Source organism: Balaenoptera physalus, assembly GCF_965194825.1.
Source record: "Balaenoptera physalus genome assembly, chromosome: 9".
Lineage (NCBI taxonomy): Eukaryota > Metazoa > Chordata > Mammalia > Artiodactyla > Balaenopteridae > Balaenoptera > Balaenoptera physalus.
The window spans coordinates 57,119,148-57,134,902 of NC_138888.1; the positions used below are offsets into that span (position 1 = coordinate 57,119,148).

At 34.4% G+C, this 15,755-nt stretch overlaps 1 long non-coding RNA gene across 1 annotated transcript in view; it reads left to right on the forward strand.

Annotated features, from left to right (window-relative positions):
• Window positions 1-15,755, forward strand: part of LOC309667240 — a 143,618-nt gene that overhangs the window by 108,137 nt on the left and 19,726 nt on the right. Inside the window, exon 2 of the long non-coding RNA XR_014267652.1 lies at window positions 1-15,755. This exon is cut by the window's right edge and continues 19,726 nt beyond it. This is a non-coding gene — a long non-coding RNA (uncharacterized lncRNA).

Consider the following 15,755-nt stretch of genomic DNA (forward strand, 5'->3'; position numbering starts at 1 on the left):
TTCTATTTTTAGTTTTTTAAGGAACCTTGCTGATTCTCAAACATGCCAGGCATTCTCTTTTCTCAGGGTTATGTCATTGCTGCTCCATCACCTGCTATGTTCTGCAGCAGTTACCAGGAGACTGGCTCCCTGTCTCATTCAAGCTTTTGCTCATGTCATTTTCTCAGTCTTGTCTTCTCTGGCTATTTATTTAAAACTGACTCCCCCGATCATGCACCAAACTCCTTTCCTTATTTATTTTCCTCCATAGCACCCATCATACTCTGATATACCATACTATATACTCTAGATTATAAACTTCAACAAAGCAGATACTTTTGTCTGTTTCATTGACTGCTATATCTCCCCCATATTGGAATAATGCCTGGCTTGTTTTAGGTACTCAATAAGAATTTTCTAGTAAACAAATGAATGGAAAATATTTATGTTAAGGACATTTAATCTGGGATCTATCCAGGCCCATAGATTAGCTTCATGAGTTCAATGAATCTCTTGAAACTGATTACAAAATATTCATAGGTCTTCCTGTATGTATTCTAAAAAGTATGTGGCTAGCTATCATTATTCTGAGGCTTAACATAATATACCTTTCAATGCTTAACACATAGGAAGTACTCAAAATTACAGTTAATATTAGTACTATATTGAATGGCAAGTACCTGTTCATGCATATTTTTTTTTTTTGGACTAGACTACAAAGTTCTCAAATAACTTTGAACTCATGTTTTCTAACATAATCTTTGAACTCATATTCTCATATTTGAAAATATCTTTGATCTCATATTATCAAGCATGAAGCAAGCTAACCTTGCTTAATAAATATTTGATGAACTGAACAATTCATATAAAAAGTCCACAAAGAAAAAATGAGAACTAGTTCAAGTTGGTAGATTGAGTGAGTAGCAGTCAACGGGATCTCCTTCCCAAGACCCCATTAAAATAAGATTAATAAAACAAAATATATAAGAAAATTCACCAGAAAAAATGAACAATATGTGAACATCATTGCACATAATTTTATTAACATTTTGGAAGATGAAGAGTGAATGAAAAAGCAGTTACTGATGGAGAGCTTTCAGAAAATTTGACTTTCTAATCCCTAGAAAGCTAAAGAATGCCCAGGATGTCTGGGAATACAAAAAGGCAGGTAGCAGTAAGGAGAGAAATGAAATCTGAATATTATTTGAAAATCTATAGCTGAATAGTCAATCTCATCACTCTTCCACACATATACTCCACACTCCACCCTATATCCATTCTGCAAAAGTAAATTCAGGGTTACTCCAACACTAGAAAATAAGCCAAGAAAGAAAATATGCAATAGAAGAAATTATGGCTGCAGTCCAGGAAATCAAAAGATGTTGATAGAAGAGAGATGTCAGAAAGATGGCAGAATAGAATGCTACAGACCTTCCTTCCCCCACAAAGACATTGAGGTAACATTATATAAGACCAGAACCCTAGAGAGTAGTTGACAAGCTATAGAACTTAGGTATATGTAAAATCAAGAAGGAATTCCAGCAAAACAGGTTTGAAAATTCATGGAGTTTTAAATACCCATTTGTGTCTGTCCACCTACACAGTATAATGCATGCAACCAGAGGAAACCTACCATACTTGGGCCTCCCATTGGATGGAAACAAGAGAGCATCCAACATTCTAGCTTGTTGGGAGCCTGCCTGATGGAATGGCGTTTATCTTGCCTGTTTTGGAGCACTTAGGGAATAGTGGCAGAATTTGGAAGCCACTAAAAATAGGCAAGCACCACTGCATGTAAGAGCTGCAGTTCCACAGACAGATTCCAAGGGGAACAAGAGATCAGAAAAGATTTGAGAGGTCCTAAAACCTTTAGCCAGGCTGACTGGCAAAGGTTTTTCCCTTCATAAAGCAAGTATGCAAAGACTACAGAGGAGGTTGTCTTCTTCAAATGCCCATATCCCAGAAAAAGATTAAAAGGCATATAAAGAAATAGTAAAATATGGCCCAATCAAGGGAAAAAAATAAAATTATGGAAACCAAACCTAAAAAAATACAGATCTATGAGCTGCCTAACAAATAATTTAATAGTAACTGTCATACGAATATTTAACAAACTTCAAGAGACTACAGATAAACAAATAATTGAAACCAGGAAAACAATGCATGAACAAAATGAGAATACCAACAAAAAGAAACTATAAAAAGAATAAAACAAAAATTCTGGAGTTGAAAAAAACTAAAAAATTCACTGGAGGTTTTCAATAGCAGACTTGTTCAGGCAGAATAAAGAATGATCACACTTGAACAAAAGTCATCTGAAGTCATTAAATCAGAAGAGGAAAAAGAAAATAGAATTAAGAAATAAGAAGAAAATCTAAGAGACTTATAAGATACCATCAAGTGGACTAAAATACACATTATGGAAATCCCAGAAGGAGAAGAGACAAAAAGGGATAGAAAACTTCTCTGAAAAAATAATGGCTAGTGGCTGATTCACTTTGTTATAAAGCAGAAACTAACACACCATTATAGAGCAATTATACTCCAATAAAGATGTTAAAAAATAAATAAATAAAAAATAATGGCTGAAAACTTCCAAAATCTGATGAAAGAAATAGACATATAATTTCAAGAAGCTCAAAGACTCCATTTGGGATAAATCCAAATAGGACCACAGTGATACACATTCATTATAATAAAACGACCAAAAGTCACAAAGAATCGTGAAAGCAGCAAGAAAAAAGTAACTCATCACATAAAAGAAAAACTTCCATAAGCTTATCAGCAGATTTCTCAGAATAAATTTTATAGGCCAGAACAGATTGGGATAACACACTTAGATGCTGAAAGAATAAAATTGTCAACAAAGAATATTATACTATATCCAGAAAAAATGTCCTTCAAAAACGAACAAGAAATTAAAATTTTCCTAGATAAACAAAAAGTTAGACAGTTTATTGCCACAGGCTAACTCCACATGAAACACTAAAGGGAACCCCTTTAAGATGAAACAAAAGGATGTTAGACAGCAACATGAAGCCAAATGGAAATATAAAGTTTTACAGTAAAGGTAATACATGGACTGACGTAGTAACCTGTGTTACCGTAACTTTGGTGCCTAGAATTTAAGTGACAAAAATATTTTTTTAAACTATAAATCTATCTTATTGGGTACACAATATATTAAAACATTACAACCGATGACACAGAAGGAAAATGAATTATAAGATAATATTATCAACAATTGGACACCAAAAAATTTGATATCCTAAAAGAAGTGCATAAATTCCTAGAAACACCCACTTACCAAGACTGAATTACGAAGAAATAGAAAATCTGAACAAACCAGTAACTAGTAAGTAGTTTCAATCAAAATCAAAAGCCACCCCTGCCCCAAAAAATAAAAGCCCAGGATCAGATGGCTTCACTATAAAAATTAACCAAACATTTGAAAAATTAGCACGAGTACTCTTGAAACTCTTCCCAAAAATTGAAGAGAAAGAAACAAGTCCTCATTTTATAAGGACATCATTACTCAGATACCAAAGCCAGACAAAGACAATACAAGAAAACTACAAACCAATATTCCTAATGTATATTTATGTAAAAATCTCAACAGAACACTGGCAAACTGAATTCAGCAGCACGTTAAAAGAATTATACTACATGACAAAATGAGGTTTATTCCTGGAATGTGAGCACGGCTCAACATATGAAGTAAAAATGAAAATCAATCAGTGTAATATAGCACATAATAGAATGGACAAAAACCACATAATTATCTCAAGTGATGAAGAAAAAAAGCATTTGACAAGATTCAAGAACTTTTCATGATAAAAACACTTAACAAACTAGGAATAGAAGAAAACTACCTCAACATAATAAAATCCATCTATGAAAAGCCCACAGCTAACATCATAGTCAATGGTGAAAGAATGAAAACTGCAAATATGTATTATTTAGCCATAAAAAAAAGAAAATCCTACCATTTGCAACAATATGGATGAACTTTGAGGGCATTATACAAACTGAAATAAATCCGACTGAGAAAGACAAATATTATATGACCTCAATTATACCTGGAATCTAAAAAACCCTAACTCATAGAAACAGAGAGTAAATTCTTATTGCCAAGGGCAAAGGGTGAAGGTGGTCAAAGAGTACCAACTTCCAGTTATAAGATGAATAAGTCCTGGGGATGCAATGTAAGGCAGTGTGACTATAGTTAACAATACTGTATTTTGTACTTGAAAATTATTAGGATAGTAGATATTAAAAGTTCTTACCACACACAGAAAAAAGTAATTACGTGAGGTGATAGATTTGTTAACTACCCTCACTGTGGCAATCATTTCACAGTATATATGTCTATCAAATCACTGCGTAGTATACCTTAAACTTACACAATGTGATATGTCAATTTATCTCAATAAAGCTTGAAAAAAATAAAATTAATACAATAAAAATAGCATTTTGGTTATACAAATTAGAAGAATTGTATTCAAAACAGGCTAATGAGTTTACTTCCCCTGAGTGGGATTAAATAAGAATGGCAAATGGAGCCAGAGGAAGGCAAAGCAGAAGGGTCTTAGATTTCACAGAAGTTCTTATGGATACAATTTAACTCATTAGTATGTGCATGAAACATATTGATAGGACATATAAATTATTGTAGGGTAAAAACAGCTGGGTTTTTGCTGGAATACTTGCAGTATAAAATAGGATATGGGAGAGAGCAATTCTATAGTGTAAATATTTTATTCTTAGTTAAGACATTTAAAAGACAGCAGATATCAACCTATTTTGACACGTGACAGATTTACATGAGTTTTTCCTTAAAAAAAAAATCGCTACTCTAAAGGGGAGTGGCTGAGGATGGATTGAGGAGATAAGGGAGTCAATAGCAATCCTTTTGAGTCTATTGTTGAAGAAGCAGCAAACTACTCATGGATACTGTGAAAAACAGCAGAGGCAAGAATCTTGGTATCTCTTTTGTATAAGATGTACAAATCAATGAAGGGCAAATAAACCCAGCCAATGTACCAACCTCCACAGAACCTTTAAAATAGAAGTCACTGCAAGAATATAGACTCATTTCCTAGGAATAGGTTAATGTAAATTCATGCATTTCTAATTAGCAATTAACATTTAAACAAATAGAGAAAGTACTATATTCTCTCTTAATTCTAATACATAGGTGTATTTTAGCTGTTCTCCTTTAGAAATTTAATTCAATAATTTATGGTCTTCTCTAAAAAAAAAAAAAGTCTCTTTTAACACGCCACAAATAGTAGACTATTTGTGTGGCTATATTTTCTTTCTGGACCATCTGCCTACAAAGCAGGAATTCAACAAGTTTGAACTCAAAATAGTACCACTCTCTCTGAAATCTCTCATTCACCTTTAAACCCAAAATTAGATACATCATCTTCCCACAGCTCGCCCTCCTCCCTCACCACCAGGCATATTCAGGCTGCCTTCCCTAGAGTTCTCCAAAAACAAACACCTTCGTCTCCAGCCTCTATCTCCAATTTATAAATCTCTATCGCCATTCTGTCACTTTCTTTGCTACAACTGTTCTCCCAGATTGATTTTTATGCCCAGGCATCTAAAAACTTGCAGCAGCTTAAAACTGGTTTCCTTTACTCCAGTTGTACCCTTCTCAAACCCATGCCCACGATGTTGTCAAAATAATCTAATTACAAACCAAATAGGTGCACGTCTCTCCACTGTTTAAAATGACTTTCTTTTAGCTTCAAGATGAAAGTTAAGCACTTAGCATTGTTTATGAAGTTCTCCATATTCTGATATCTGTCACCTTCTTTAGCCCTGCTACTCTTTGTCTCACTGTGGTAATGAGAGGTGGCCATAAAATCTTTGTACTCTTCCCATTGAGAGGTAGGGTCCAGTCACCGTCACCATCACCATACCTTCATGACTGCATTTCTCCATTAGAATATGGCAGAAGTCATGCTGTTTACCTAATACCTAAATGCAATTAACTAGTTTACATATATTACCCCTTGCATCATGTCTATGATGTAAGCTTACTAGTCCCATTCAAAAGATGAGGAAATTGAGGCACAATGTCTTTACAGAAGTGGCTAAGATTCAAATCCAAAAGGCAGGCTTAAAGAGCTTTGCTTCTGCTTTCACCCTTGTCAGTAACACTCATTCTTGGAATCCAGTTTTGAGATAGACCAGACAGCCACGTGGAGAAGTCCACATGGAGGAGAATCCCAACTCCTAGCTAAGAGCTCCAGCTGAGATCCCAGCCAGTGACCAGCTCCAACTGCCAGTCACATGAGCGATGCTTGTGTAGCAGATGATCCATCCCTGCCAAAATCTGCCCTAATTGTATAATCATGAACAAGTAAATGATTGCTGTTCGTTTGTTCGCTACGTTGATAGAAAATCAAAATATACATGCTTAACAAGCTATATATAAATATATATATATACACATACATATACACATATTACATATACTTAAGTTCCAAAGACAGATAGTTCATGCCTATGCCTCTATTATATTTCATAGACCTTTCTGAAAAACCTTTCTTAGCTCACTGCTCGAACTCATTTTAAAGATATAAGTAAAGGCAGAATCCTCTCTAAGATGCATTCTGTGACACTGCCATCTCACCCCCTCTCAAATTGCGAAGTTGGGCTTGGTACCCTTCCTTAGTGCTTCTATGATATCTATCAGAATGAAACTTTCTGAGAACAGGTGGTGTGTATTAATCACTGTCATTATATTTTCTTATCAGCTAGTCTCCCTATCCCTTGTACATGCCTAGACAAATAGGCTTCTATTAAATATTGAAATAACTAAATTTTCTTATTGTGTTAGCTACCTGAATTGTGGACAAGTGATCTTTGTAGTAAAATGAGAACAAGGAATTAAGAAGAAGGTGGTGAAGGAAGGAGGAAATAAAATCTAAATGTAATGCACATATTTACACATATTTAACACTTATAGTATATTTATGAAACAAATGTTAGTCCTCTTATTTTAGAAATGAAGAAATTGAGGTTCAAAATGTTTACAGAGATAAATGAGATTCAATCTCAAGTATAAGTGACTTCAAAGTCCTTATTCTTCCTATTATACTGTTGTGCCTTATGTTCCCAGCCCATGCAGTCTTCTAAAATTAGTAAAGTCGTATAGAATCAGGAAATATTACTCAGCTAGTGTATTGTGAAGAGTTGAACATAACATCATGCCGATGCCTGATGTTTCATAGAGTAGTGCTACAAAAGTTGTGTTCTGGAAAACCATCATCATTACCTGAGTACTTGTGAAAAATGTGAATTCATGATCCTCACCCCTGAATTGCTAAATCAAATCTTTGGTGTTGGGTCCCAGCAATTTGTGTTTTAACAAGCCCCACAAGTGATTTTAATGCTTTCTTAATTGAAAACCACTGCCTTTGAATATCACAACCTTTGTGATCACAGAACATTTAGTATGATTTTCTCTTTTCACAGATAAAGAAACAGAGGGTATCTATGTTTGGCCTTGTGAATTTATTATAATTAACAAATGGCAACACAAAAACTAAAGTCAAGATATCCAGATTACCAGTTAAAGACTTTCATTGCATCTCAGTGAGATTTTTACTTGTAACGTATGTCAAATTTTGACTATCAATAACATAAAAGTTTTGTCTCAAACAAAAGAATCAAAAGTACATATACATACATATACTTATCTAAATACACTGAGATGGCGATTGCTCTCAGAAGGACATATGCAGAGACTTGAATCTCAGCAGGCTAACATGCCCACCTGTAGTAGGGCAATGACAAGGGAGGTTCACAAAAGAAACACGATAAGGATACATTGAACCAGCATGAATTGATGAGGCATGATTATAGAGTACTGCAGTATAATCATAGCATAAAGAACAGGCTGAAGTACCAAAATCAGAAATATGAGCAAAAGCTCTGCAAACATCTGCTTTACCCCAACTCAAGATTACTAGTCACATTTGCCTGCGGTAAAACAATCTGCTGGTCACACTTTACCAAACTTAGATGGCAATTCTGAAACATGAGAAGGCCAAGAAAATGCATGTGTGCTCAAATGTACATAAATACCCAGAAAACAAAACTTCATAAATATATGTAATATATATAAATGCAGATGAATTTAGATACATGACATTTTAGTATTCTCAAAGCCATAAAATATCTCTTCATACTTTGAAAGGTTTAGGAAAAAATTGAATATGATAATCTCCTCTTGGAAATTTACATGCACTTTAGTGTATCAATATCCTTAGAGTGTTCTACAGGAAATAAAACCTTTCTTAAACTTTCGTTACCCATTCTTCTTTGAACAAAGATTTAAAAAACAAATTCTAACAAGCGTATAGTCTTCTTCTAAGGATGAATCCCCATCCTCTTACTCCCCTAGGATTTCAGTGTCCCTGCTGCCTATTCTTCTGTTGGACAAGAAACAAAGACTATATATGCCTAGTAGCACTAACACTCCTGTGGAAAAGGAGTCACAGGCTGAAGAGATTTCATATAAAATTTTGGGGTTTTGCTTTCTCTTGGAAAAAAAAAAATCTGAAAACATTGTGCTTACCTTCCTGTAAGGCAACAGTTAGCTCTCACCTATTAGTGGCTGCCGTTTTATGCTGAGATAAGGGCTCTTCTGTTTGCCACAGTGCTTACCACTGCCTAATTCACTCAATTATTTTATCTGCTTGCCCTTATAAGTTTCAGAATTTGTTATCCTTATTGTGGGACTTAGAGGGAAAAGGGTCACTCACTTCAGATGACAAGAAATTGCCAGTGATTTAGGTAGAGGTTTGTGATTAATTACTTTGCTACTTAGTGGATTTTGCTTTTGCTTAAACTACTTGCTGATGATAGTCATAGGTCAGAATGCAAATACTCACATTGTTTTCCTACATATCCACTCCCATTCTGTCTGGTTTTAGATGAAAATAATGAAGTCAAAGAACTATTGATAATTTGTGGTCTGAAATATACATGTAAATCAAAAATCTTTCCCCCTGTGTTCTAATAAGATGATTTAAAAATAATATCATCTCTGCTCTTTGGAAACCTAACTTTCATTAATTGATATTCCAGGCAATGTTATTCCCATCTTCTCCATGTAAATGAGGGAATCAGATTGCCATTTGCTTTTATTCTATTTAAACATCTATGAGGAACAAGAGTAAAATGATAAATATGCTAAGCTTGTTTGAATTGCTATTTAGTACAATGCCTAGATTTTGTTATTTGAAGAGTATTCCTCCCACAATAAAATAATTATTATTTAAAAAGAAACAATCTGTATGTCCAAAGAAGATATACAGATTGCCAACAAACACATGAAAAGATGTCCAACATTACTAATCATTAGAGAAATGCAAATTAAAACTACAATGAGGTATCACCTCACACCAGTCAGAATGGCCATCATCAAAACATCTACAAACAATAAATGCTGGAAAGGGTGTGGAGAAAAGGGAACCCTCTTGCACTGTTGGTGGGAATGTAAATTGATACAGCCACTATGGAGAACAGTATGGAGGTTCCTTAAAAAACTAAAAATCGAACTACCATATGACCCAGCAATCCCACTACTGGGCATATACCCTGAGAAAACCATAATTCAAAAAGAGACATGTACCACAATGTTCACTGCAGCACTATTTACAATTGCCAGGACATGGAAGCAACCTAAATGTCCATCAATAGATGAATGGATAAAGAAGATGTGGCCCATATATACAATGGAATATTACTCAGCCATAAAAAGGAACAAAACTGAGTTATTTGTAATGAGGTGGATGGACCTAGAGTCTGTCATACAGAGTGAAGTAAGTCAGAAAGAGAAAAACAAATACCATATGCTAACACATATATATGGAATCTTAAAAAATGGTACTGATGAACCTAGTGGCAGGGCAGGGACAAAGACACAGACCTAGAGAATGGACTTGAGGACACAGCGGGGGAAGGGGAAGCTCTGATGAAGTGAGAGAGTGGCATGGACATATATACACTACCACATGTCAAATGGATGGCTAGAGGGAAGCAGCTGCATAGCACAGGGAGATCAGCTTGATGCTTTGTGACCACCTAGAGGTGGGATAGGGAGGGTGGGAGGGTGGCTCAAGAAGGAGGGGATATGGGGATATTTGTATACTTATAGCTGATTCACTTTGTTGTACAACAGAAACTAACACAACATTGTAAAGCAATTATACTCCAATAAAGATATTTAAAAAGAAAGTAAAAAAAATAAAAAGAAATAGAGACAGTTTGGGAATAATACATCACATTCAGCTTTTCTCTCTGGTTTCTAAGAGCTGCCTTTCTTCTTCCTTCTGGGCATGAAAAGAAGATAAGCCACTCTGACTTTCTCCCTCTGCTCATTTTTCTCTCTGGCTATGTCTGTTCCTGAAGGGAATAGAAAGTGTCAGGAAGCTTAGGAAGCAGCTTAAGTGTTATCTGGGCTGGTTTTTCCATTCTCTGCTTGCTCAATAAGGAACTATGGTGTAACTGTCACCCTCCTCAGTACTGTTAGGGCCCTCTTGGGCAAAAGGGAAAAGAGTAATATGGAGCATTAAAACAAACTTTCTATGATTAGATAATTTTCAATTCATGGAAGAGTTGGTAAAGATAGTATACAGAGTTTCTATATACATTTCCACTAGCTTCCCTTTATGCTAACAACTTAACCACAGAATATTTATCAAAACTAAGAAATTAACATTGATACAATGCTATTCAATATTAACCGAAATACATAATTTATGTGAATTTCATTTTTTTTTTTTTTTAATATTGTCCTTTTCTGTCCCAGGATCCAGTCCAGGATATCATGTTGCATTCAGTTGTTATGTCTCCTTAGTCTCCTCTAACATAGGAGAGCGCCTCAGACTTTTCTTTAAAAAAACTTTATACTTCCGAAAAGTACTGGTCAGTTTATAGAATGTCCCTTAGTTTGGTTTGTCTGATGTTTTATTTTGATTAGATTGAGGTTATGCATTATTGCGAAAGATATCTCAGAGATCGTATGCCTTTCCTAGTGCATCATATCAGGGGTACATGATATCTGTATCTTATTACTGGTGATGTTATCCTTGCACTTGACCACTTGGCAAAAGTGGTGTTTGCTTGGGTTTTGTCAAGTTGCTGTTTTCCCTTTTTAATTACCAAATATTTTGTAGGAGATATCTTGAGACTATACAAATACCCTATTTCTGCTTAAACTTTTGTCCACTAATTTCTACATCCATGCCTACTACTTTTCCATTTGCTGCTTTCTTTCTGTCACCAATATTTGAAATTCTTCTGTAGAGGATTTTTATCTATTCTCTATTTATTAATTTATTTTGTTATTTATTATATCATATGGACTCATGAATTTTATTTTATCACAAGAAACAGTCATAGACACCACAGAAATGAATGAGTGTGATTATGTTCCAATAAAACTTTATTTATGGGCACTGAACTGAATTTATATGATAGTCACATGCTGTGAAATACTATTTTTTAATATTTTTCAACTATGAAAATGTAAAAATCATTCTTAGCTCACAGATGGCAGAAAAACAGGCAGTGGGTAGGATTTGGCTCACAGATTATAGTTTGACAATTTCTGGTCTAATTAATAAATTTAACCATTTTCAGAATACCTGATACAACAATTGTGGAAGAAATCCAGAAAAACCACAGTTAAAAAATTATCCAAGGAAAGAGATGCATAGTGCCATGACCACTGCCTCAAAAATATAATATTTAATAGCCTCCAAAATAAGAATAGTGAATCTCACAAGTTTCCATTTGTTAGCTTGCCTTCCTTAGCAGTTTATTCTCACTGGAAGACTTTTCCTTATATAGAGTCCACTAGGATCACCTTCTGAGAGTGGAGTTGAAGTTTTGTTGTTTATTTTCCCTGTTGTGACATTTATTTTTTCCATAAATCAATAAATATCTATCTTTATCTAGAACCTCTACTGTGCCAGGAATTTTTCCAGACACTTGGAATATAATAGTAAACAAAACAGGCAAAAATCTCTGTATTCACGAAACTTATATTCTAGTGTATCTTTTGATGGGAGGGGATAGAGACAGATATGAAAAAATAAAAAAATAATACAAAATTAAATAACATGATATCTGTGAAGGGTTAAATACTATGGAAAAAAAACAGATCAAGGCAAAAGAGAAAGGAGAAATGGAGTTGGGGAAGTTCCATTTTAAATCAAACAGAGTAGATGTCACTGAGAAGATGATTTGGGAATAAAAGATTTGAAGGAGGTTAGGGAATTTGCCTTGGAAAAAGCTGTAAACTGAGAGTTCCTAGAGGAGATAAGAGCCAGGGGGAAATCGCTAATATCCCAAAGCCAGTATGTCTGCAGCAGAGTAAGGCAAGGCAGGAATAGCAGGAACAAAAGACGGAGGGATGAAGTAGACTGTTTGTTTTTATTTAATTCTGTGGAGACAAATAGCTTGGCTAATCAGGTGCATGCCAGAATTTAAGAGAGAGAAAGAAAGAAAGAGAGAGAAAGAGAGAAGGGAAGAAGAGAGAGAGGGAGGGGGAAGAAGGGAAGGAGGTGTTAAAATAAAATGGAGACCAGGCTTGAAAATCCCCAAACAGACAAAACCATTTAAGCCATGTAAGCAAAACTAAATCTAGCTTATATTGTGAACAAGCAAAACTTAACTTCGGTTATTTCTTATAAGTGCTTCTGATGATAATCATAAAAGAAACTTAAGTCATCTTTCTAAAGTGGTATAAGATAGTCACTTTTAATGAATCCCGTTATGTCTGGAACCACCATTGTAATAACCTATCATTGTAAAGGTTAAAAACTTCCTTATTTTCACTTTAAAAGTCATCCTGTAATATCATACCTCTAAGCTTTGTATCATTTTTGGATTTGAAGACTCCCAGTTTATGAGCTGTTCTTCTATGTTCAATAAACTCTTGCCAAATACTATTTTAATGATCTGGTTTTAACATTTACTGTTTCTGGATTTTTGACAAAGGGAAGATGGGAAGGAGTAAAGGAGGGAGGGAGGGAGGAAGCAAAGATGGAATCAAAGAATGAAGGAAAGAAAGAAGGAACAAATATACTACTTATATATATTTTATGTAAGTATATTTAAGTATACACTACTTAAATATATTTTATATATATTAATATAAAAATTATCTGAAGTAACATCTCATAAACTCAAAGGGGATTGTATTTTTGTAAAATAACATTAATAAATATAATATTTAAAATAAATAAACTCTATGGTGAGTTAATTTGTTCCAAGCACTGCATTAAGCATTTTCTATACATATTCTCATTTAATCTTCACAATGTGAGTAAAGAATCTTTATGGCATTATTTTAAAATATCCATAACTTGGAAATAAGTAAAAGATGACCGCATGTCCATTCAATGTCCCACTAGAGCATTGTCTGACAGGACTAGCCAAGAATTCTGTAATTTTCTAGTGTTATATACATTTTATTTTATTTTATTTACTATTGATGGAGGATTTAAGAACTCTGTAAAGGTAGCTATTGATTTGTATAAAATTGATAGTATAGTAAATGCTTCATGTCAAATAGCAATGCAAATGAATGTTGAGATGCAAATAGAGATACAAGCATGCTAAAGATTCCCCCCCCACCAAAGTTTTATTTATTTTTTATTGTCCAGTGGAACATCAACCTATTTTGTATGTGATTTAGAAATCCTATTCCAGCTTTCTATCTTTCGAAATAGAAAAGAAAGAAATACTTTGAATAGAAACATTTTGGTTTTTCTTAAATTTTTAAAAACAAGGTTTCTCATAAAGAAGTTTAATACTTTTTGACACATGCTTATTCTATATTTCTACGAAAACTGTACTTTTAACTTTTTGCAAAGTGTACTTTGAGAATTTCAGTGGCATGCCCCTGATTAAGCCTAGGCAGATAGGAGAAACTCTCAAATGGCTGAAGCTGTAAGATAAAGATTCTGAAACGGTTCTTGACCATGAAAACTCTTGTGAACCAAAATTTGAAGAGAGTAGAGTCTACAGAAGGAGAGAGATAAGAAGGAAGATGCACAAGGAAGATAGAAAAGAGGTGGAAAGAGTCTTGACATTGTTCAAGTACTGGATTCTACTTTTCTCTGAAGTCTAGCTCAGATCCCATCCTCAACTTCAACTGGACAGCTTAGAATAATTATTTATAAGTTCATTATTCTTAAGCTAATTTAAGTGGTGCTGTTATTTGGTTATTTTTTGTAATGCAACCCCAAATACAAAAAAAAAAAATAGTGTTTCAACTATAATACATCTCAAAATGTAGCTGGCTGCATGGTGGATCGTAGTAAGGATTCCTTCACAGTGGGTTGACAGATACCAGTCTTTTTGATATTGCTTATTTTCTCTGAGGCACATGCTAGAGAACCACAGGAATGGGAGATTTAAAGTGATTAGTAGAAAGATATCAGGTTACCAGTTCATATATATCAAGTGTCTGATATGTGTGAGCTCTGCTCTAGAACTAGGGAAATATTGCTCAAGTAAACTGACAAAAATCTTTCACCTCAGAAGGAACTTATACTTTGGTAAAGAGTTGTTCTTAGTGAAATCTTATTCTCTTTGGTATGGCCCACCTGAGAATAATTAAGAACTCACAATACAAGCTAGTTTTGTAAAAAGAAACTCTTTTTGCCTACCTTCAGGTATATGAGATTGTGTGAGATTACCATGATCAAGAAAGACATTCTGGGAAATGGCGTGGGGAGATTCTGAGTCTTGTGACCCAATACCATTGCTGTGAATCCTTGCCAGGAGGCAAATGACAATGTACCTAAAGATAGAAATACTGAGTCTCCAGGCCTATTGCTAAGAAACAGAACCAAAACAATAGAGTCCAAATCAAACTGCAAGATTTCCCAAGATTTCTGGATTTTGGTTACCAGCAAATAGAACTCCTTCAAATAAAATTGCTAATAGCAAAGTTTTAAGGATTAAAAAGTTTAACATTAGTTCATATAGTTTACATCATTTTTGAATGATAGCTATTCTATAGAAGCATCATGAATTCACTGAAAGCTTTAATTAAAATATGGACGTGATTCATATCTTTGAGGAGTTCATAATTAGGCTGTGCAAAGCTGTGAGGAAATAAATAACAGTGCAGAGTAGAGGAGAAAAAAGTCCAGAGGGATGAGCAAAGCCATAGATACTGCAACTGTCAAAGGGCCCAGATTTACTCTAAGCCTGAATCTGTACACTTGACATTCAGAGTAAAGCCAAATCTCACTTTAATGAGACCATTTTATCATCAGCCTCTGCCTTTCTCCTACAAGAAGCTAGCTGTTAAGAGCAATATGTTAATGACCTGCTTCCAAAGCAAACTTTGAAATAAGAAGTCCTAAAAATACTACCTTATTCATGCATCATTATGTTTATATAGCAGAATATTTTTTAATCAGTGTCTATGTCTTCTACTATGTATGTATTTGTAAATAGTGCCTTAGCGTCCTGTGGAAAGAAGAAATGCAAAATACATCCAAGAATAACAACAATGACAAAAGAATAAAGTAAGATAAGGAAACCTAATCTGTAGAATCTCAGATTTTAGAGCTAGAAGAGAATTTAGAGATTATTTAAATCAATTCCCTTCATTTTGAAGATAAGAAAAGCCCAGATAGGTTACGCACATATAGAGCCAGGAATAGACACAGATATTCCAATGAAAGTGGAAGCCAGAACCACAGAGGAGCCAGAGTCTGTACAGTCTT